Source organism: Chiloscyllium plagiosum, unplaced genomic scaffold, assembly GCF_037043375.1.
Source record: "Chiloscyllium plagiosum isolate Xiang-an unplaced genomic scaffold, Cpla_swu_hap1 HiC_scaffold_50, whole genome shotgun sequence".
Lineage (NCBI taxonomy): Eukaryota > Metazoa > Chordata > Chondrichthyes > Orectolobiformes > Hemiscylliidae > Chiloscyllium > Chiloscyllium plagiosum.
This window is the reverse complement of record NW_028270188.1, coordinates 59,493,901-59,517,669: the sequence shown is the minus strand read 5'-3', so window position 1 is coordinate 59,517,669 and position 23,769 is coordinate 59,493,901.

Here is a 23,769-nt window from a genome sequence, read left to right as displayed (position 1 = left end):
AGTGACAGGGATTCAATCTCAGTCAGTGACTGGCATTGACCCTCAGACAGTGACTGGGATTGAGCCTCAGTCAGTGACAGGGATGGAGACTCAGTAAGTGACAGGGATTGACCCTCAGACAGTGACAGGGATTGAATCTCAGTCAGTGACAGGGATTGAATCTCAGTCAGTGACAGGGATGGAGCCTCAGTAAGTGACAGGGATTGACCCTCAGACAGTGACAGGGATTGAATCTCAGTCAGTGACAGGGATTGAGCCTCAGTCAGTGACAGGGATGGAGCCTCAGTAAGTGACAGGGATTGACCCTCAGACAGTGACAGGGATTGAATCTCAGTCAGTGACAGGGATTGAATCTCAGTCGGTGACAGGGATTGAACTTCAGTCAGTGACAGGGATTGAGCCTCAGTTCGTGACAGGGATTTAATCTCACTCAGTGACTGGGATTGACCTGCAGACAGTGACAGGGATTGAATCTCAGTCAGTGACAGGGATTGAATCTCAGTCAGTGACAGGGATTGAATCTCAGTCAGTGACAGGGATTGAATCTCAGTCAGTGAGAGGGATTGAAATTAAGTCAGTGACAGGGATTGAATCTCAGTCAGTGAGTGGGATTGAACATCAGTCAGTGACAGGGATTAAGCATCAGTCAGTGACAGCGATTGGACATGAGTCAGTGAAAGCGATTGAACCTCAATCAGTGACAGGGATTGAACCTCAGTCTGTGACAGAGATTCAGTCTCAGTCTATGAATGTGATTGAATCACAGTCAGTGACAGGTATTGAGCCTCCATCAGTGATAGGGATTGACCCTCAGTCAGTGACTGGGATTTATTCTCAATCAGTGACAGGGATTGACCCTCACACATTGACAGGGATTGAATCTCAGTCAGTGGCAGTGATTGAATCTCAGTCTGTGACAGGGATTGAACCTCAGTCAGTGACAGGGATTGAATCTAAGTCCGTGACAGGGAATGAATCTCAGTCTGTGACAGGGATTGAACGACAGTCAGTGACAGGGATTGACTCTCAGTCAGGGACAGGGATGGAGCCTCAGTCAGTGACAGGGATTGAATCTCAGTTAGTAACAGGGATTTAATCTCAGTCAGTGACTGGAATTGACCCTCAGTCAGTGACTGGGATTGAATCTCAGTCAGTGGCAGTGATTGAATCTCAGTCAGTGACAGGGATTGAACCTCAGTCAGTGACAGGGATTGAATCTCAGTCAGTGACAGGGATTGAATCTCAGACTGTGACAGGGATTGAGCTTCAGTCAGTGAGTGGGATTGAATCTCGGTCAGTGACTGGGATTGAACCTCCATCAGTGACAGGGGTTGATCCTCAGTCAGTAACAGGGATTGAATTTCAGTCAGTGACAGGGATTGAGCCTCACTCAGTGACAGGGATTGAACCTTTGTCAGTGATCGGGATTGACCCTCAGTCAGTGACAGGGATTGAATCTCAGTTAGTGACAGCGATTGAACCTCAGTCAGTGACAGGGATTGAATCTCATTCAGTGACAGAAATTGAATCTCAGTCAGTGACAGGGATTGAATCGCAGTCTGTGACAGGGATTGAACTTCAGTCAGTAACAGGAATGGATTCTCAGTCAGTGACAGGAAATGAATCTCAGTCAGTGACAGGGATTGACCCAAAGTCAGTGACAGGGTTTGAGCCTCAGTCAGTGACAGGGATTGAATCTCAGTTAGTGACAGGGATTGAACCTCAGTCAGTGTCAGGGATTGAATCTCATTCAGTGACAGAAATTGAATCTCAGTCATTTACAGGGATTGAATATCAGTCTGTGACAGGGATTGAACTTCAGTCAGTGACAGGGATTGAATCTCAGTCTGTGACAGGGATTGAGCTTCAGTCAGTGAGTGGGATTGAATCTCGGTCAGTGGCTGGGATTGATCCGCAGACAGTGATAGGGATTGAATCTCAGTCAGTGACAGGGATTGAATCTCAGTTAGCGACAGAGATTGAATTTCAGTTAGTAACAGGGATTGAATCTCAGTCAGTGGCAGGGATTCAATCTCTGTCTGTGACAGGGATTGAATCTCAGTCAGTGACAGGGATTGACCCTCAGTCAGTGACAGGGATTGAATCTCATTCAGGGACAGGAAGTGAATCTCAGTCTGTGACTGGGAATGAATCTCAATCAGTGACAGGGATTGAATCTCAGTCAGTGACAGGGATTGAATCTCAGTCTGTGACAGGGATTGAACTACAGTCAGTGACAGGGATTGATTCTCAGTCAGTGACAAGGATTGAACTACAGTCAGTGACAGGGATTGATTCTCAGTCAGTGACAAGGATTGAGCCTCAGTCAGTGACAGGGATTGAATCTCAGTTAGTGACAGGGATTTAATCTCAGTCAGTGACAGGGATTGAACCTCAGTCAGTGACAGGGATTGAATCTCAGTCAGTGACAGGGATTGAATCTCAGTCTGTGACAGGGATTGAGCTTCAGTCAGTGAGTTGGATTGAATCTCGGTCAGTGACTGGGATTGAACCTCCATCAGTGACAGGGGTTGATCCTCAGTCAGTAACAGGGATTGAATTTCAGTCAGTGACAGGGATTGAGCCTCACTCAGTGACAGGGATTGAACCTTTGTCAGTGATCGGGATTGACCCTCAGTCAGTGACAGGGATTGAATCTCAGTTAGTGACAGCGATTGAACCTCAGTCAGTGACAGGGATTGAATCTCATTCAGTGACAGAAATTGAATCTCAGTCAGTGACAGGGATTGAATCGCAGTCTGTGACAGGGATTGAACTTCAGTCAGTAACAGGAATGGATTCTCAGTCAGTGACAGGAAATGAATCTCAGTCAGTGACAGGGATTGACCCAAAGTCAGTGACAGGGTTTGAGCCTCAGTCAGTGACAGGGATTGAATCTCAGTTAGTGACAGGGATTGAACCTCAGTCAGTGTCAGGGATTGAATCTCATTCAGTGACAGAAATTGAATCTCAGTCATTTACAGGGATTGAATATCAGTCTGTGACAGGGATTGAACTTCAGTCAGTGACAGGGATTGAATCTCTGTCTGTGGCAGGGATTGAGCTTCAGTCAGTGAGTGGGATTGAATCTCGGTCAGTGACTGGGATTGAACCTCCATCAGTGACAGGGGTTGATCCTCAGTCAGTAACAGGGATTGAATTTCAGTCAGTGACAGGGATTGAGCCTCACTCAGTGACAGGGATTGAACCTTTGTCAGTGATCGGGATTGACCCTCAGTCAGTGACAGGGATTGAATCTCAGTCAGTGACAGGGATTGAGCCTCAGTTAGTGACAGAGATTTAATCTCAGTCAGTGGCTGGGATTGATCCACAGACAGTGACAGGGATTGAAATTCAGTCAGTGACAGAGATTGAATCTCAGTCGGTGACAGGGGTTGAATCTCAGTTAGTGACAGGGATTTAATCTCAGTCAGTGAGTGGAATTGACCCGCAGACAGTGACAGGGATTGAATCTCAGTCAGTGACAGGAAGTGAATCTCAATCAGTGACAGGGATTGAGCCTCAGTCAGTGACAGGGATTGAACCTCAGTCAGTGACAGGGATTGAATCTCAGTCAGTGACAGGGATTGAATCTCAATCAGTGGCAGGTATTGGCGCTCAGAAAGTGACAGGGATTGAATCTTAGTCAGTGACAGTGACTGAGTTTCAGTCAGTGATAGGGATTGAATCTCAGTCAGAGGCAGGAATTGTATCTCAGTCAGTGGCAGGAATTGAATCTCAGTTAGTGATAGGGATTGAATCTCAGTCAGTGACAGGGATTGAATCTCAGTCAGTGAACGGAAATGAATCGCAGTCAGTGACAGGGATTGAATCTCATTCTGTGACAGGGATTGAACCTCAGACATTGACAGGGATGAAGCCTCCGTCAGTGACACGGTCTGCTCCTCAGTCAGTGACAGAGATTGAATCTCAGTCTGTGACAGGGATTGAATCTCAGTCAGTGACAGGGATTGACCCTCAATCAGTGACAGGGATTGAACCTCGGTCAGTGACAGATATTGAACCTCAGTCAGTGGCACACATTGAAACACAGTCCGTGACAGCGGTTGAACCTCAGTCAGTGACAAGAATTGAGCCGCAGTCAGTGACAGGGATTGAATCTCAGTCAGTGACAGGGATTGAATCATTTTAAGTGACAGAGATTGAACCTCAGTCAGTGACAGGGATTGAATCTCAGTCAGTGACAGGGATTGAATCTCAATCAGTGACAGGAATTGAACCTCAGTCAGTGATAGGGATTGAATATCAGTCAGTGACAGGAATTGAATCTCAGTCAGAGGCAGGAATTTATATCTCAGTCAGTGGCAGGAATTGAATCTCAGTAAATGATAGGGATTGAATCTCAGTCAGTGACAGGGATTGAACCTTTGTCAGTGATCGGGATTGACCCTCAGTCAGTGACAGGGATTGAATCTCAGTTAGTGACAGCGATTGAACCTCAGTCAGTGACAGGGATTGAATCTCATTCAGTGACAGAAATTGAATCTCAGTCAGTGACAGGGATTGAATCGCAGTCTGTGACAGGGATTGAACTTCAGTCAGTAACAGGAATGGATTCTCAGTCAGTGACAGGAAATGAATCTCAGTCAGTGACAGGGATTGACCCAAAGTCAGTGACAGGGTTTGAGCCTCAGTCAGTGACAGGGATTGAATCTCAGTTAGTGACAGGGATTGAACCTCAGTCAGTGTCAGGGATTGAATCTCATTCAGTGACAGAAATTGAATCTCAGTCATTTACAGGGATTGAATATCAGTCTGTGACAGGGATTGAACTTCAGTCAGTGACAGGGATTGAATCTCAGTCTGTGACAGGGATTGAGCTTCAGTCAGTGAGTGGGATTGAATCTCGGTCAGTGACTGGGATTGAACCTCCATCAGTGACAGGGGTTGATCCTCAGTCAGTAACAGGGATTGAATTTCAGTCAGTGACAGGGATTGAGCCTCACTCAGTGACAGGGATTGAACCTTTGTCAGTGATCGGGATTGACCCTCAGTCAGTGACAGGGATTGAATCTCAGTTAGTGACAGCGATTGAACCTCAGTCAGTGACAGGGATTGAATCTCATTCAGTGACAGAAATTGAATCTCAGTCAGTGACAGGGATTGAATCGCAGTCTGTGACAGGGATTGAACTTCAGTCAGTAACAGGAATGGATTCTCAGTCAGTGACAGGAAATGAATCTCAGTCAGTGACAGGGATTGACCCAAAGTCAGTGACAGGGTTTGAGCCTCAGTCAGTGACAGGGATTGAATCTCAGTTAGTGACAGGGATTGAACCTCAGTCAGTGTCAGGGATTGAATCTCATTCAGTGACAGAAATTGAATCTCAGTCATTTACAGGGATTGAATATCAGTCTGTGACAGGGATTGAACTTCAGTCAGTGACAGGGATTGATTCTCAGTCAGTAAGAGGGATTGAGCCTCAGTTAGTGACTGGGATTTAATCTCAGTCAGTGGCTGGGATTGATCCGCAGACAGTGATAGGGAATGAATCTCAGTCAGTGACAGGGATTGAATCTCAGTTAGCGACAGAGATTGAATTTCAGTTAGTAACAGGGATTGAATCTCAGTCAGTGGCAGGGATTCAATCTCTGTCTGTGACAGGGATTGAATCTCAGTCAGTGACAGGGATTGACCCTCAGTCAGTGACAGGGATTGAATCTCATTCAGGGACAGGAAGTGAATCTCAGTCTGTGACTGGGAATGAATCTCAATCAGTGACAGGGATTGAATCTCAGTCAGTGACAGGGATTGAATCTCAGTCTGTGACAGGGATTGAACTACAGTCAGTGACAGGGATTGATTCTCAGTCAGTGACAAGGATTGAACTACAGTCAGTGACAGGGATTGATTCTCAGTCAGTGACAAGGATTGAGCCTCAGTCAGTGACAGGGATTGAATCTCAGTTAGTGACAGGGATTTAATCTCAGTCAGTGACAGGGAGTGAAATTCAGTCAGTGACAGGGATTGATTCTCAGTCAGTGACAGGGATTGAGCCTCAGTTAGTGACAGAGATTTAATCTCAGTCAGTGGCTGGGATTGATCCACAGACAGTGACAGGGATTGAAATTCAGTCAGTGACAGAGATTGAATCTCAGTCGGTGACAGGGGTTGAATCTCAGTTAGTGACAGGGATTTAATCTCAGTCAGTGAGTGGAATTGACCCGCAGACAGTGACAGGGATTGAATCTCAGTCAGTGACAGGAAGTGAATCTCAATCAGTGACAGGGATTGAGCCTCAGTCAGTGACAGGGATTGAACCTCAGTCAGTGACAGGGATTGAATCTCAGTCAGTGACAGGGATTGAATCTCAATCAGTGGCAGGTATTGGCGCTCAGAAAGTGACAGGGATTGAATCTTAGTCAGTGACAGTGACTGAGTTTCAGTCAGTGATAGGGATTGAATCTCAGTCAGAGGCAGGAATTGTATCTCAGTCAGTGGCAGGAATTGAATCTCAGTTAGTGATAGGGATTGAATCTCAGTCAGTGACAGGGATTGAATCTCAGTCAGTGAACGGAAATGAATCGCAGTCAGTGACAGGGATTGAATCTCATTCTGTGACAGGGATTGAACCTCAGACATTGACAGGGATGAAGCCTCCGTCAGTGACACGGTCTGCTCCTCAGTCAGTGACAGAGATTGAATCTCAGTCTGTGACAGGGATTGAATCTCAGTCAGTGACAGGGATTGACCCTCAATCAGTGACAGGGATTGAACCTCGGTCAGTGACAGATATTGAACCTCAGTCAGTGACACACATTGAAACACAGTCCGTGACAGCGGTTGAACCTCAGTCAGTGACAAGAATTGAGCCGCAGTCAGTGACAGGGATTGAATGTCAGTCAGTGACAGGGATTGAATCATTTTAAGTGACAGAGATTGAACCTCAGTCAGTGACAGGGATGGAGGCTCAGTCAGTGACATGGATTGAATCTCAATCAGTGACAGGAATTGAACCTCAGTCAGTGATAGGGATTGAATATCAGTCAGTGACAGGAATTGAATCTCAGTCAGAGGCAGGAATTTATATCTCAGTCAGTGGCAGGAATTGAATCTCAGTAAATGATAGGGATTGAATCTCAGTCAGTGACAGGGATTAAACCTCAGTCAGTGACAGGGATTGAATCTCAGTCAGTGACAGGGATTGAATCTCATCAGTGACAGGGATTGAAACTCAGTCAGGCACAGCGATTGAATCTCAATCAGTGACAGGGATTGAGCCTCAGTCAGTGACAGGGATTGAATCTCAGTCAGAGACAGGGATTGAATCTCAGTCCGTTGACAGGGATTGAGCCTAAGCCAGTGACAGGGTTTGAGCCTAAGCCAGTGACAGGGTTTGAATCTCAATCAGTGACAGGGACTGAACCTCAGTCAGTGACAGGGATTGAATCTCAGTCCGTGACAGGGATTGAGCCTAAGCCAGTGACAGGGTTTGAATCTCAATCAGTGACAGGGATTGAGCCTCAGACTGTGACAGGGATTGAATCTCAGTTCGTGACCGAGATTGATCCTCAGTCAGTGAGAGGGATTGAGCCTCAGTCAGTGACAGGGATTGACCCATAGTCAGTGACAGGGATTGAATCTCAGTCAGTGACAGGGATTTAACCTCAGTCAGTGACAGGGATGGAATCTCAGTCAGTGAAAGGGATTGAGCCTCAATTAGTGACAGGGATGGAGCCTCAGTCAGTGACAGGAAAAGAATCTCAATCAGTGACTGGGATTGAACCTCAGTCAGTGACAGGGATTGAACCTCAGTCAGTGACAGGGATTGAATCTCAGTCAGTGACAGGAAATGAATCTCAGTCAGTGACAGGGATTGACCCAAAGTCAGTGACAGGGATTGAACCTCAGTCAGTGACAGGGATGGAATCTCAATCTGTAGCAGTTATTGTATCACAATAAGGACAGGGATTGAACCTCAGTCAGTGACAGGGATTGAATCTCAATCAGTAACAGGGATATCAATCTCAGTCAGTGACAGACATTGAATCTCAGTCAGTGACAGGAATTGAATCTCAATCAGTGACAGGGATTGAGCCTCAGTCAGTGACAGGGATTGAACCTCAGTCAGTGACAGGGATTGAATCTCAGTCAGTGACAGGGATTGAATCTCAATCAGTGGCAGGTATTGGCGCTCAGAAAGTGACAGGGATTGAATCTTAGTCAGTGACAGTGACTGAGTTTCAGTCAGTGATAGGGATTGAATCTCAGTCAGAGGCAGGAATTGTATCTCAGTCAGTGGCAGGAATTGAATCTCAGTTAGTGATAGGGATTGAATCTCAGCCAGTGACAGGGATTGAATCTCAGTCAGTGAACGGAAATGAATCGCAGTCAGTGACAGGGATTGAATCTCATTCTGTGACAGGGATTGAACCTCAGACATTGACAGGGATAAAGCCTCCGTCAGTGACACGGACTGCTCCTCAGTCAGTGACAGAGATTGAATCTCAGTCTGTGACAGGGATTGAACCTCAGTCAGTGACAGGGATTGAATCTTAGTCAGTGACAGGAAATGAATCTCAGTCAGTGACAGGGATTGACCCAAAGTCAGTGACAGGGATTGAACGTCAGTCAGTGACAGGGATGGAATCTCAATCTGTAGCAGTTATTGTATCACAATAAGGACAGGGATTGAACCTCAGTCAGTGACAGGGATTGAATCTCAATCAGTAACAGGGATATCAATCTCAGTCAGTGACAGACATTGAATCTCAGTCAGTGACAGGAATTGAATCTCAATCAGTGACAGGGATTGAGCCTCAGTCAGTGACAGGGATTGATCCTCAGTCAGTGACAGGGATTGAATCTCAGTCAGTGACAGGGATTGAATCTCAATCATTGGCAGGTATTGGCGCTCAGAAAGTGACAGGGATTGAATCTTAGTCAGTGACAGTGACTGAGTTTCAGTCAGTGACAGAGATTGAATCTCAGTCTGTGACAGGGATTGAACCTTAGTCAGTGTCAGGGATTGAACCTCGGTCAGTGACAGATATTGAACCTCAGTCAGTGACACACATTGAAACACAGTCCGTGACAGCGGTTGAACCTCAGTCAGTGACAAGAATTGAGCCGCAGTCAGTGACAGGGATTGAATCTCAGTCAGTGACAGGGATTGAATCATATTCAGTGACAGAGATTGAACCTCAGTCAGTGACAGGGATGGAGGCTCAGTCAGTGACATGGATTGAATCTCAATCAGTGACAGGAATTGAACCTCAGTCAGTGATAGGGATTGAATATCAGTCAGTGACAGGAATTGAATCTCAGTCAGAGGCAGGAATTTATATCTCAGTCAGTGGCAGGAATTGAATCTCAGTAAATGATAGGGATTGAATCTCAGTCAGTGACAGGGATTGACCCTCAGTCAGTGAACGGAATTGAATCGCAGTCAGTGACAGGGATTGAATCTCAATCAGTGGCAGGGATTGAATCTCAGGCAGTGACAGGGATTGAATCTCAATCAGTGACAGGGATTGAATCTCAGTCAGTGACAGGGATTGAATCTCGATCAGTGACAGGAATGGAATCTAAGTCAGTGACAGGAATTGAATCTCAGTCAGTGACAGGGAGTGATCCGCAGTCAGTGACAAGAATTGAACCTCAGTTTGTGACAGGGATTGAACCTCAGTTAGTGACAGGGATTTAATCTCAGTCAGAGGCAGGAATTTATATCTCAGTCAGTGGCAGGAATTGAATCTCAGTAAATGATAGGGATTGAATCTCAGTCAGTGACAGGGATTGACCCTCAGTTAGTGAACGGAACTGAATCGCAGTCAGTGACAGGGATTGAATCTCAATCAGTGGCAGGGATTGTATCTCCGGCAGTGACAGGGATTGAATCTCAATCAGTGACATGGATTGAACCTCATTCAGAGACATTTCTTGAACCTCAGTCAGTGTCAGGGATTGAACCTTAGTCAGTGACAGTGATTGAATCTCAGTCAGTGACAGGGATTGAATCTCAGTCAGTGAAAGGGATTGAGCCTCAGTCAGTGACAGGGATTGAACCTCAGTCTGTGACAGGGATTGAATCTCAGTCAGTGACAGGGATTGAATCTCAGAGAGTGACAGGGATTGAATCTCTGTCAGTGACAGGCATTGAATCTCAGTCAGTGAGAGGCATTGAATCTCAGTCAGTGACAGCAATTGAGCCTCAAATAGTGACAGGGATTGACCCTCAGTCAGTGACAGGGATTGAATCTCAGTCAGTGGGAGCAATTGCATCTCAGTCAGTGACAGGGATTGACCCACAGTCAGTGACACGGACTGATCCTTAGTTAGTGACAGACCTTGAATCTCAGTCAGTGACTGGGATTGAGCCTCAGACAGTGACAGGCATTGAATCTCAGTCAGTGACAGGGATTGAGCCTCAGACATTGACAGGGATTGAACCTCAGTCAGTGACAGGGATTGAATCTCAGTCAGTGACACGGATTGAATCTCAGTCAGTGACAGGGATTGCTTCTCAATCAGTGACTGGGATTTAATCTCAGTCAGTGACAGGGATGGAATCTCAGTCAGTGACAGGGATTGCATCTCAGTCAGTGACAGGGATTGCATCTCAATCAGTCACAGGGATTGACGCTCAGAAAGTGTTAGGAATGAAATCTCAATCAGTGACAGGCATAGAATAGCAGTCACTGACAGTGATGGAATCTCAGTCAGTGACAGGGGTTGAATCTCAGTCATTGACAGGGATTGAACCTCAGACATTGACAGGGTTTGAATCTCAATCAGTGACTGGGATTGAATCTCAGTCAGTGACAAGCGTTGAATCTCAGTAAGTGACAGAGAATGAACCTCAGTCAGTGACAGGGATTAAATCTCAGTCAGTGACAGGGATTGAATCTCAGTCAATGACAGGGATTGAATCTCAGTCAGAGGCAGGAATTGTATCTCAGTCAGTGGAAGGAATTGAATCTCAGTTAGTGATAGGGATTGAATCTCAGTCAGTGACAGGGATTGAATCTCAGTCAGTGAACGGAAATGAATCGCAGTCAGTGACAGGGATTGAATCTCATTCTGTGACAGGGATTGAACCTCAGACATTGACAGGGATGAAGCCTCCGTCAGTGACACGGTCTGCTCCTCAGTCAGTGACAGAGATTGAATCTCAGTCTGTGACAGGGATTGAATCTCAGTCAGTGACAGGGATTGACCCTCAATCAGTGACAGGGATTGAACCTCGGTCAGTGACAGATATTGAACCTCAGTCAGTGACACACATTGAAACACAGTCCGTGACAGCGGTTGAACCTCAGTCAGTGACAAGAATTGAGCCGCAGTCAGTGACAGGGATTGAATCTCAGTCAGTGACAGGGATTGAATCATATTCAGTGACAGAGATTGAACCTCAGTCAGTGACAGGGATGGAGGCTCAGTCAGTGACATGGATTGAATCTCAATCAGTGACAGGAATTGAACCTCAGTCAGTGATAGGGATTGAATATCAGTCAGTGACAGGAATTGAATCTCAGTCAGAGGCAGGAATTTATATCTCAGTCAGTGGCAGGAATTGAATCTCAGTAAATGATAGGGATTGAATCTCAGTCAGTGACAGGGATTAAACCTCAGTCAGTGACAGGGATTGAATCTCAGTCAGTGACAGGGATTGAATCTCATCAGTGACAGGGATTGAAACTCAGTCAGGCACAGCGATTGAATCTCAATCAGTGACAGGGATTGAGCCTCAGTCAGTTACAGGGATTGAATCTCAGTCAGAGACAGGGATTGAATCTCAGTCCGTTGACAGGGATTGAGCCTAAGCCAGTGACAGGGTTTGAGCCTAAGCCAGTGACAGGGTTTGAATCTCAATCAGTGACAGGGACTGAACCTCAGTCAGTGACAGGGATTGAATCTCAGTCCGTGACAGGGATTGAGCCTAAGCCAGTGACAGGGTTTGAATCTCAATCAGTGACAGGGATTGAGCCTCAGACTGTGACAGGGATTGAATCTCAGTTCGTGACCGAGATTGATCCTCAGTCAGTGAGAGGGATTGAGCCTCAGTCAGTGACAGGGATTGACCCATAGTCAGTGACAGGGATTGAATCTCAGTCAGTGACAGGGATTTAACCTCAGTCAGTGACAGGGATGGAATCTCAGTCAGTGAAAGGGATTGAGCCTCAATTAGTGACAGGGATGGAGCCTCAGTCAGTGACAGGAAAAGAATCTCAATCAGTGACTGGGATTGAACCTCAGTCAGTGACAGGGATTGAACCTCAGTCAGTGACAGGGATTGAATCTCAGTCAGTGACAGGAAATGAATCTCAGTCAGTGACAGGGATTGACCCAAAGTCAGTGACAGGGATTGAACCTCAGTCAGTGACAGGGATGGAATCTCAATCTGTAGCAGTTATTGTATCACAATAAGGACAGGGATTGAACCTCAGTCAGTGACAGGGATTGAATCTCAATCAGTAACAGGGATATCAATCTCAGTCAGTGACAGACATTGAATCTCAGTCAGTGACAGGAATTGAATCTCAATCAGTGACAGGGATTGAGCCTCAGTCAGTGACAGGGATTGAACCTCAGTCAGTGACAGGGATTGAATCTCAGTCAGTGACAGGGATTGAATCTCATTTAGTGGCAGGTATTGGCGCTCAGAAAGTGACAGGGATTGAATCTTAGTCAGTGACAGTGACTGAGTTTCAGTCAGTGACAGAGATTGAATCTCAGTCTGTGACAGGGATTGAACCTTAGTCAGTGTCAGGGATTGAACCTCGGTCAGTGACAGATATTGAACCTCAGTCAGTGACACACATTGAAACACAGTCCGTGACAGCGGTTGAACCTCAGTCAGTGACAAGAATTGAGCCGCAGTCAGTGACAGGGATTGAATCTCAGTCAGTGACAGGGATTGAATCATATTCAGTGACAGAGATTGAACCTCAGTCAGTGACAGGGATGGAGGCTCAGTCAGTGACATGAATTGAATCTCAATCAGTGACAGGAATTGAACCTCAGTCAGTGATAGGGATTGAATATCAGTCAGTGACAGGAATTGAATCTCAGTCAGAGGCAGGAATTTATATCTCAGTCAGTGGCAGGAATTGAATCTCAGTAAATGATAGGGATTGAATCTCAGTCAGTGACAGGGATTGACCCTCAGTCAGTGAACGGAATTGAATCGCAGTCAGTGACAGGGATTGAATCTCAATCAGTGGCAGGGATTGAATCTCAGGCAGTGACAGGGATTGAATCTCAATCAGTGACAGGGATTGAATCTCAGTCAGTGACAGGGATTGAATCTCGATCAGTGACAGGAATGGAATCTAAGTCAGTGACAGGAATTGAATCTCAGTCAGTGACAGGGAGTGATCCGCAGTCAGTGACAAGAATTGAACCTCAGTTTGTGACAGGGATTGAACCTCAGTTAGTGACAGGGATTTAATCTCAGTCAGAGGCAGGAATTTATATCTCAGTCAGTGGCAGGAATTGAATCTCAGTAAATGATAGGGATTGAATCTCAGTCAGTGACAGGGATTGACCCTCAGTTAGTGAACGGAATTGAATCGCAGTCAGTGACAGGGATTGAATCTCAGTCAGTGACAGGGATTGAATCTCAGAGAGTGACAGGGATTGAATCTCTGTCAGTGACAGGCATTGAATCTCAGTCAGTGAGAGGCATTGAATCTCAGTCAGTGACAGCAATTGAGCCTCAAATAGTGACAGGGATTGACCCTCAGTCAGTGACAGGGATTGAATCTCAGTCAGTGGGAGCAATTGCATCTCAGTCAGTGACAGGGATTGACCCACAGTCAGTGACACGGACTGATCCTTAGTTAGTGACAGACCTTGAATCTCAGTCAGTGACTGGGATTGAGCCTCAGACAGTGACAGGCATTGAATCTCAGTCAGTGACAGGGATTGAGCCTCAGACATTGACAGGGATTGAACCTCAGTCAGTGACAGGGATTGAATCTCAGTCAGTGACACGGATTGAATCTCAGTCAGTGACAGGGATTGCTTCTCAATCAGTGACTGGGATTTAATCTCAGTCAGTGACAGGGATGGAATCTCAGTCAGTGACAGGGATTGCATCTCAGTCAGTGACAGGGATTGCATCTCAATCAGTCACAGGGATTGACGCTCAGAAAGTGTTAGGAATGAAATCTCAATCAGTGACAGGCATAGAATAGCAGTCACTGACAGTGATGGAATCTCAGTCAGTGACAGGGGTTGAATCTCAGTCATTGACAGGGATTGAACCTCAGACATTGACAGGGTTTGAATCTCAATCAGTGACTGGGATTGAATCTCAGTCAGTGACAAGCGTTGAATCTCAGTAAGTGACAGAGAATGAACCTCAGTCAGTGACAGGGATTAAATCTCAGTCAGTGACAGGGATTGAATCTCAGTCAATGACAGGGATTGAATCTCAGTCAGAGGCAGGAATTGTATCTCAGTCAGTGGAAGGAATTGAATCTCAGTTAGTGATAGGGATTGAATCTCAGTCAGTGACAGGGATTGAATCTCAGTCAGTGAACGGAAATGAATCGCAGTCAGTGACAGGGATTGAATCTCATTCTGTGACAGGGATTGAACCTCAGACATTGACAGGGATGAAGCCTCCGTCAGTGACACGGTCTGCTCCTCAGTCAGTGACAGAGATTGAATCTCAGTCTGTGACAGGAATTGAACCTCAGTCAGTGATAGGGATTGAATATCAGTCAGTGACAGGAATTGAATCTCAGTCAGAGGCAGGAATTTATATCTCAGTCAGTGGCAGGAATTGAATCTCAGTAAATGATAGGGATTGAATCTCAGTCAGTGACAGGGATTAAACCTCAGTCAGTGACAGGGATTGAATCTCAGTCAGTGACAGGGATTGAATCTCATCAGTGACAGGGATTGAAACTCAGTCAGGCACAGCGATTGAATCTCAATCAGTGACAGGGATTGAGCCTCAGTCAGTTACAGGGATTGAATCTCAGTCAGAGACAGGGATTGAATCTCAGTCCGTTGACAGGGATTGAGCCTAAGCCAGTGACAGGGTTTGAGCCTAAGCCAGTGACAGGGTTTGAATCTCAATCAGTGACAGGGACTGAACCTCAGTCAGTGACAGGGATTGAATCTCAGTCCGTGACAGGGATTGAGCCTAAGCCAGTGACAGGGTTTGAATCTCAATCAGTGACAGGGATTGAGCCTCAGACTGTGACAGGGATTGAATCTCAGTTCGTGACCGAGATTGATCCTCAGTCAGTGAGAGGGATTGAGCCTCAGTCAGTGACAGGGATTGACCCATAGTCAGTGACAGGGATTGAATCTCAGTCAGTGACAGGGATTTAACCTCAGTCAGTGACAGGGATGGAATCTCAGTCAGTGAAAGGGATTGAGCCTCAATTAGTGACAGGGATGGAGCCTCAGTCAGTGACAGGAAAAGAATCTCAATCAGTGACTGGGATTGAACCTCAGTCAGTGACAGGGATTGAACCTCAGTCAGTGACAGGGATTGAATCTCAGTCAGTGACAGGAAATGAATCTCAGTCAGTGACAGGGATTGACCCAAAGTCAGTGACAGGGATTGAACCTCAGTCAGTGACAGGGATGGAATCTCAATCTGTAGCAGTTATTGTATCACAATAAGGACAGGGATTGAACCTCAGTCAGTGACAGGGATTGAATCTCAATCAGTAACAGGGATATCAATCTCAGTCAGTGACAGACATTGAATCTCAGTCAGTGACAGGAATTGAATCTCAATCAGTGACAGGGATTGAGCCTCAGTCAGTGACAGGGATTGAACCTCAGTCAGTGACAGGGATTGAATCTCAGTCAGTGACAGGGATTGAATCTCATTTAGTGGCAGGTATTGGCGCTCAGAAAGTGACAGGGATTGAATCTTAGTCAGTGACAGTGACTGAGTTTCAGTCAGTGACAGAGATTGAATCTCAGTCTGTGACAGGGATTGAACCTTAGTCAGTGTCAGGGATTGAACCTCTGTCAGTGACAGATATTGAACCTCAGTCAGTGACACACATTGAAACACAGTCCGTGACAGCGGTTGAACCTCAGTCAGTGACAAGAATTGAGCCGCAGTCAGTGACAGGGATTGAATCTCAGTCAGTGACAGGGATTGAATCATATTCAGTGACAGAGATTGAACCTCAGTCAGTGACAGGGATGGAGGCTCAGTCAGTGACATGGATTGAATCTCAATCAGTGACAGGAATTGAACCTCAGTCAGTGATAGGGATTGAATATCAGTCAGTGACAGGAATTGAATCTCAGTCAGAGGCAGGAATTTATATCTCAGTCAGTGGCAGGAATTGAATCTCAGTAAATGATAGGGATTGAATCTCAGTCAGTGACAGGGATTGACCCTCAGTCAGTGAACGGAATTGAATCGCAGTCAGTGACAGGGATTGAATCTCAATCAGTGGCAGGGATTGAATCTCAGGCAGTGACAGGGATTGAATCTCAATCAGTGACAGGGATTGAATCTCAGTCAGTGACAGGGATTGAATCTCGATCAGTGACAGGAATGGAATCTAAGTCAGTGACAGGAATTGAATCTCAGTCAGTGACAGGGAGTGATCCGCAGTCAGTGACAAGAATTGAACCTCAGTTTGTGACAGGGATTGAACCTCAGTTAGTGACAGGGATTTAATCTCAGTCAGAGGCAGGAATTTATATCTCAGTCAGTGGCAGGAATTGAATCTCAGTAAATGATAGGGATTGAATCTCAGTCAGTGACAGGGATTGACCCTCAGTTAGTGAACGGAATTGAATCGCAGTCAGTGACAGGGATTGAATCTCAGTCAGTGACAGGAATTGAATCATATTCAGTGGCAGAGATTGAACCTCAGTCAGTGACAGGGATGGAGGCTCAGTCAGTGACATGGATTGAATCTCAATCAGTGACAGGAATTGAACCTCAGTCAGTGATAGGGATTGAATATCAGTCAGTGACAGGAATTGAATCTCAGTCAGAGGCAGGAATTTATATCTCAGTCAGTGGCAGGAATTGAATCTCAGTAAATGATAGGGATTGAATCTCAGTCAGTGACAGGGATTGACCCTCAGTCAGTGAACGGAATTGAATCGCAGTCAGTGACAGGGATTGAATCTCAATCAGTGGCAGGGATTGAATCTCAGTCAGTGACAGGGATTGAATCTCAATCAGTGACAGGGATTGAATCTCAGTCAGTGACAGGGATTGAATCTCGATCAGTGACAGGAATGGAATCTAAGTCTGTGACAGGAATTGAATCTCAGTCAGTGACAGGGAGTGATCCGCAGTCAGTGACAAGAATTGAACCTCAGTTTGTGACAGGGATTGAACCTCAGTTAGTGACAGGGATTTAATCTCAGTCAGAGGCAGGAATTTATATCTCAGTCAGTGGCAGGAATTGAATCTCAGTAAATGATAGGGATTGAATCTCAGTCAGTGACAGGGATTGACCCTCAGTTAGTGAACGGAATTGAATCGCAGTCAGTGACAGGGATTGAATCTCAATCAGTGGCAGGGATTGTATCTCCGGCAGTGACAGGGATTGAATCTCAATCAGTGACATGGATTGAACCTCATTCAGAGACATTTCTTGAACCTCAGTCAGTGTCAGTGATTGAACCTTAGTCAGTGACAGTGATTGAATCTCAGTCAGTGACAGGGATTGAATCTCAGTCAGTGAAAGGGATTGACCCTCAGTCAGTGGCAGGGATTGAACCTCAGTCTGTGACAGGGATTGAATCTCAGACAGTGACAGGGATTGAATCTCAGAGAGTGACAGGGATTGAATCTCTGTCAGTGACAGGCATTGAATCTCAGTCAGTGAGAGGCATTGAATCTCAGTCAGTGACAGGAATTGAGCCTCAAATAGTGACAGGGATTGACCCTCAGTCAGTGACAGGGATTGAATCTCAGTCAGTGGTAGGAATTGCATCTCAGTCAGTGACAGGGATTGACCCACAGTCAGTGACACGGACTGATCCTTAGTTAGGGACAGACCTTGAATCTCAGTCAGTGACTGGGATTGAGCCTCAGACAGTGACAGGCATTGAATCTCAGTCAGTGACAGGGATTGAGCCTCAGACATTGACAGGGATTGAACCTCAGTCAGTGACAGGGATTGAATCTCAGTCAGTGACACGGATTGAATCTCAGTCAGTGACAGGGATTGCTTCTCAATCAGTGACTGGGATTTAATCTCAGTCAGTGACAGGGATGGAATCTCAGTAAGTGACAGGGATTGAACCTCAGTCAGTGACAGGGATTGCATCTCAATCAGTCACAGGGATTGACGCTCAGAAAGTGTTAGGAATGAAATCTCAATCAGTGACAGGCATAGAATAGCAGTCACTGACAGTGATGGAATCTCAGTCAGTGACAGGGGTTGAATCTCAGTCATTGACAGGGATTGAACCTCAGACATTGACAGGGATTGAATCTCAATCAGTGACTGGGATTGAATCTCAGTCAGTGACAAGCGTTGAATCTCAGTAAGTGACAGAGAATGAACCTCAGTCAGTGACAGGGATTAAATCTCAGTCAGTGACAGGGATTGAATCTCAGTCAATGACAGGGATTGAATCTCAGTCAGAGGCAGGAATTGTATCTCAGTCAGTGGCAGGAATTGAATCTCAGTTAGTGATAGGGATTGAATCTCAGTCAGTGACAGGGATTGAATCTCAGTCAGTGAACGGAAATGAATCGCAGTCAGTGACAGGGATTGAATCTCATTCTGTGACAGGGATTGAACCTCAGACATTGACAGGGATGAAGCCTCCGTCAGTGACACGGTCTGCTCCTCAGTCAGTGACAGAGATTGAATCTCAGTCTGTGACAGGGATTGAATCTCAGTCAGTGACAGGGATTGAACCTCGGTCAGTGACAGATATTGAACCTCAGTCAGTGACACACATTGAAACACAGTCCGTGACAGCGGTTGAACCTCAGTCAGTGACAAGAATTGAGCCGCAGTCAGTGACAGGGATTGAATCTCAGTCAGTGACAGGGATTGAATCATTTTAAGTGACAGAGATTGAATCTCAGTCAGTGACAGGGATGGAGGCTCAGTCAGTGACATGGATTGAATCTCAATCAGTGACAGGAATTGAACCTCAGTCAGTGATAGGGATTGAATATCAGTCAGTGACAGGAATTGAATCTCAGTCAGAGGCAGGAATTTATATCTCAGTCAGTGGCAGGAATTGAATCTCAGTAAATGATAGGGATTGAATCTCAGTCAGTGACAGGGATTAAACCTCAGTCAGTGACAGGGATTGAATCTCAGTCAGTGACAGGGATTGAATCTCATCAGTGACAGGGATTGAAACTCAGTCAGGCACAGCGATTGAATCTCAATCAGTGACAGGGATTGAGCCTCAGTCAGTTACAGGGATTGAATCTCAGTCAGAGACAGGGATTGAATCTCAGTCCGTTGACAGGGATTGAGCCTAAGCCAGTGACAGGGTTTGAGCCTAAGCCAGTGACAGGGTTTGAATCTCAATCAGTGACATGGACTGAACCTCAGTCAGTGACAGGGATTGAATCTCAGTCCGTGACAGGGATTGAGCCTAAGCCAGTGACAGGGTTTGAATCTCAATCAGTGCCAGGGATTGAGCCTCAGACTGTGACAGGGATTGAATCTCAGTTCGTGACCGAGATTGATCCTCAGTCAGTGACAGGGATTGAGCCTCAGTCAGTGACAGGGATTGACCCATAGTCAGTGACAGGGATTGAATCTCAGTCAGTGACAGGGATTTAACCTCAGTCAGTGACAGGGATGGAATCTCAGTCAGTGAAAGGGATTGAGCCTCAATTAGTGACAGGGATGGAGCCTCAGTCAGTGACAGGAAAAGAATCTCAATCAATGACTGGGATTGAACCTCAGTCAGTGACAGGGATTGAACCTCAGTCAGTGACAGGGATTGAATCTCAGTCAGTGACAGGAAATGAATCTCAGTCAGTGACAGGGATTGACCCAAAGTCAGTGACAGGGATTGAACCTCAGTCAGTGACAGGGATGGAATCTCAATCTGTAGCAGTTATTGTATCACAATAAGGACAGGGATTGAACCTCAGTCAGTGACAGGGATTGAATCTCAATCAGTAACAGGGATATCAATCTCAGTCAGTGACAGACATTGAATCTCAGTCAGTGACAGGAATTGAATCTCAATCAGTGACAGGGATTGAGCCTCAGTCAGTGACAGGGATTGAACCTCAGTCAGTGACAGGGATTGAATCTCAGTCAGTGACAGGGATTGAATCTCAATCAGTGGCAGGTATTGGCGCTCAGAAAGTGACAGGGATTGAATCTTAGTCAGTGACAGTGACTGAGTTTCAGTCAGTGATAGGGATTGAATCTCAGTCAGAGGCAGGAATTGTATCTCAGTCAGTGGCAGGAATTGAATCTCAGTTAGTGATAGGGATTGAATCTCAGCCAGTGACAGGGATTGAATCTCAGTCAGTGAACGGAAATGAATCGCAGTCAGTGACAGGGATTGAATCTCATTCTGTGACAGGGATTGAACCTCAGACATTGACAGGGATAAAGCCTCCGTCAGTGACACGGACTGCTCCTCAGTCAGTGACAGAGATTGAATCTCAGTCTGTGACAGGGATTGAACCTCAGTCAGTGACAGGGATTGAATCTCAGTCAGTGACAGGAAATGAATCTCAGTCAGTGACAGGGATTGACCCAAAGTCAGTGACAGGGATTGAACCTCAGTCAGTGACAGGGATTGAATCTCAATCAGTAACAGGGATATCAATCTCAGTCAGTGACAGACATTGAATCTCAGTCAGTGACAGGAATTGAATCTCAATCAGTGACAGGGATTGAGCCTCAGTCAGTGACAGGGATTGAACCTCAGTCAGTGACAGGGATTGAATCTCAGTCAGTGACAGGGATTGAATCTCAATCAGTGGCAGGTATTGGCGCTCAGAAAGTGACAGGGATTGAATCTTAGTCAGTGACAGTGACTGAGTTTCAGTCAGTGATAGGGATTGAATCTCAGTCAGAGGCAGGAATTGTATCTCAGTCAGTGGCAGGAATTGAATCTCAGTTAGTGATAGGGATTGAATCTCAGCCAGTGACAGGGATTGAATCTCAGTCAGTGAACGGAAATGAATCTCAGTCAGTGACAGGGATTGAATCTCATTCTGTGACAGGGATTGAACCTCAGACATTGACAGGGATAAAGCCTCCGTCAGTGACACGGACTGCTCCTCAGTCAGTGACAGAGATTGAATCTCAGTCTGTGACAGGGATTGAACCTTAGTCAGTGTCAGGGATTGAACCTCGGTCAGTGACAGATATTGAACCTCAGTCAGTGACACACATTGAAACACAGTCCGTGACAGCGGTTGAACCTCAGTCAGTGACAAGAATTGAGCCGCAGTCAGTGACAGGGATTGAATCTCAGTCAGTGACAGGGATTGAATCATATTCAGTGACAGAGATTGAACCTCAGTCAGTGACAGGGATGGAGGCTCAGTCAGTGACATGGATTGAATCTCAATCAGTGACAGGAATTGAACCTCAGTCAGTGATAGGGATTGAATATCAGTCAGTGACAGGAATTGAATCTCAGTCAGAGGCAGGAATTTATATCTCAGTCAGTGGCAGGAATTGAATCTCAGTAAATGATAGGGATTGAATCTCAGTCAGTGACAGGGATTGACCCTCAGTCAGTGAACGGAATTGAATCGCAGTCAGTGACAGGGATTGAATCTCAATCAGTGGCAGGGATTGAATCTCAGGCAGTGACAGGGATTGAATCTCAATCAGTGACAGGGATTGAATCTCAGTCAGTGACAGGGATTGAATCTCGATCAGTGACAGGAATGGAATCTAAGTCAGTGACAGGAATTGAATCTCAGTCAGTGACAGGGAGTGATCCGCAGTCAGTGACAAGAATTGAACCTCAGTTTGTGACAGGGATTGAACCTCAGTTAGTGACAGGGATTTAATCTCAGTCAGAGGCAGGAATTTATATCTCAGTCAGTGGCAGGAATTGAATCTCAGTAAATGATAGGGATTGAATCTCAGTCAGTGACAGGGATTGACCCTCAGTTAGTGAACGGAATTGAATCGCAGTCAGTGACAGGGATTGAATCTCAATCAGTGGCAGGGATTGTATCTCCGGCAGTGACAGGGATTGAATCTCAATCAGTGACATGGATTGAACCTCATTCAGAGACATTTCTTGAACCTCAGTCAGTGTCAGGGATTGGACCTTAGTCAGTGACAGTGATTGAATCTCAGTCAGTGACAGGGATTGAATCTCAGTCAGTGAAAGGGATTGAGCCTCAGTCAGTGACAGGGATTGAACCTCAGTCTGTGACAGGGATTGAATCTCAGTCAGTGACAGGGATTGAATCTCAGAGAGTGACAGGAATTGAATCTCTGTCAGTGACAGGCATTGAATCTCAGTCAGTGAGAGGCATTGAATCTCAGTCAGTGACAGGAATTGAGCCTCAAATAGTGACAGGGATTGACCCTCAGTCAGTGACAGGGATTGAATCTCAGTCAGTGGTAGGAATTGCATCTCAGTCAGTGACAGGGATTGACCCACAGTCAGTGACACGGACTGATCCTTAGTTAGTGACAGACCTTGAATCTCAGTCAGTGACTGGGATTGAGCCTCAGACAGTGACAGGCATTGAATCTCAGTCAGTGACAGGGATTGAGCCTCAGACATTGACAGGGATTGAACCTCAGTCAGTGACAGGGATTGAATCTCAGTCAGTGACACGGATTGAATCTCAGTCAGTGACAGGGATTGCTTCTCAATCAGTGACTGGGATTTAATCTCAGTCAGTGACAGGGATGGAATCTCAGTAAGTGACAGGGATTGAACCTCAGTCAGTGACAGGGATTGCATCTCAATCAGTCACAGGGATTGACGCTCAGAAAGTGTTAGGAATGAAATCTCAATCAGTGACAGGCATAGAATAGCAGTCACTGACAGTGATGGAATCTCAGTCAGTGACAGGGGTTGAATCTCAGTCATTGACAGGGATTGAACATCAGACATTGACAGGGATTGAATCTCAATCAGTGACTGGGATTGAATCTCAGTCAGTGACAAGCGTTGAATCTCAGTAAGTGTCAGAGAATGAACCTCAGTCAGTGACAGGGATTAAATCTCAGTCAGTGACAGGGACTGAATCTCAGTCAATGACAGGGATTGACCCTCAGATAGTGACACGGACTGAATCTTAGTCAGTGAAAGTGATTAAGTTTCAGTCAGTGATAGGGATTGACCCTCAGTCAGTGTCAGGGATTGAACCTCAGTCAGTGACAGTGATTGAATCTCAGTAAGTGACACAGATTGAAACTCATTCTGTGACAGGGATTGAACCTCAGGCAGTGACGGTGATTAAGCATCAGTCAGTGACAGGATTGAACCTCTTTCAGAGACAGATATTGAACCTCAGTCAGTGTCAGGGTTTGAACCTTAGTCACTGACCGGGATTAACCCTCAGTCAGTGACAGGGATTGAATCTCAGACAGTGACAGGGATTGAACCTCAGTCAGTGACAGGGAATGAACCTCAGTCAGTGACAGGGATTGAACATACGTCAGTGACAGGGATTGAACCTTAGTCAGTGACAGGGATTGAATCTCAGTCTGTGACAGTGATTGAATCTCAGTCTGTGACAGGAATTTAACCTCAGTCAGTGTCAGGGATGAACCTTAGTCAGTGACAGTGATTGAATCTCAGTCAGTGACAGGGATTGAATCTCAGTCAGTGAAAGGGATTGAGCCTCAGTCAGTGACAGAGATTGAATCT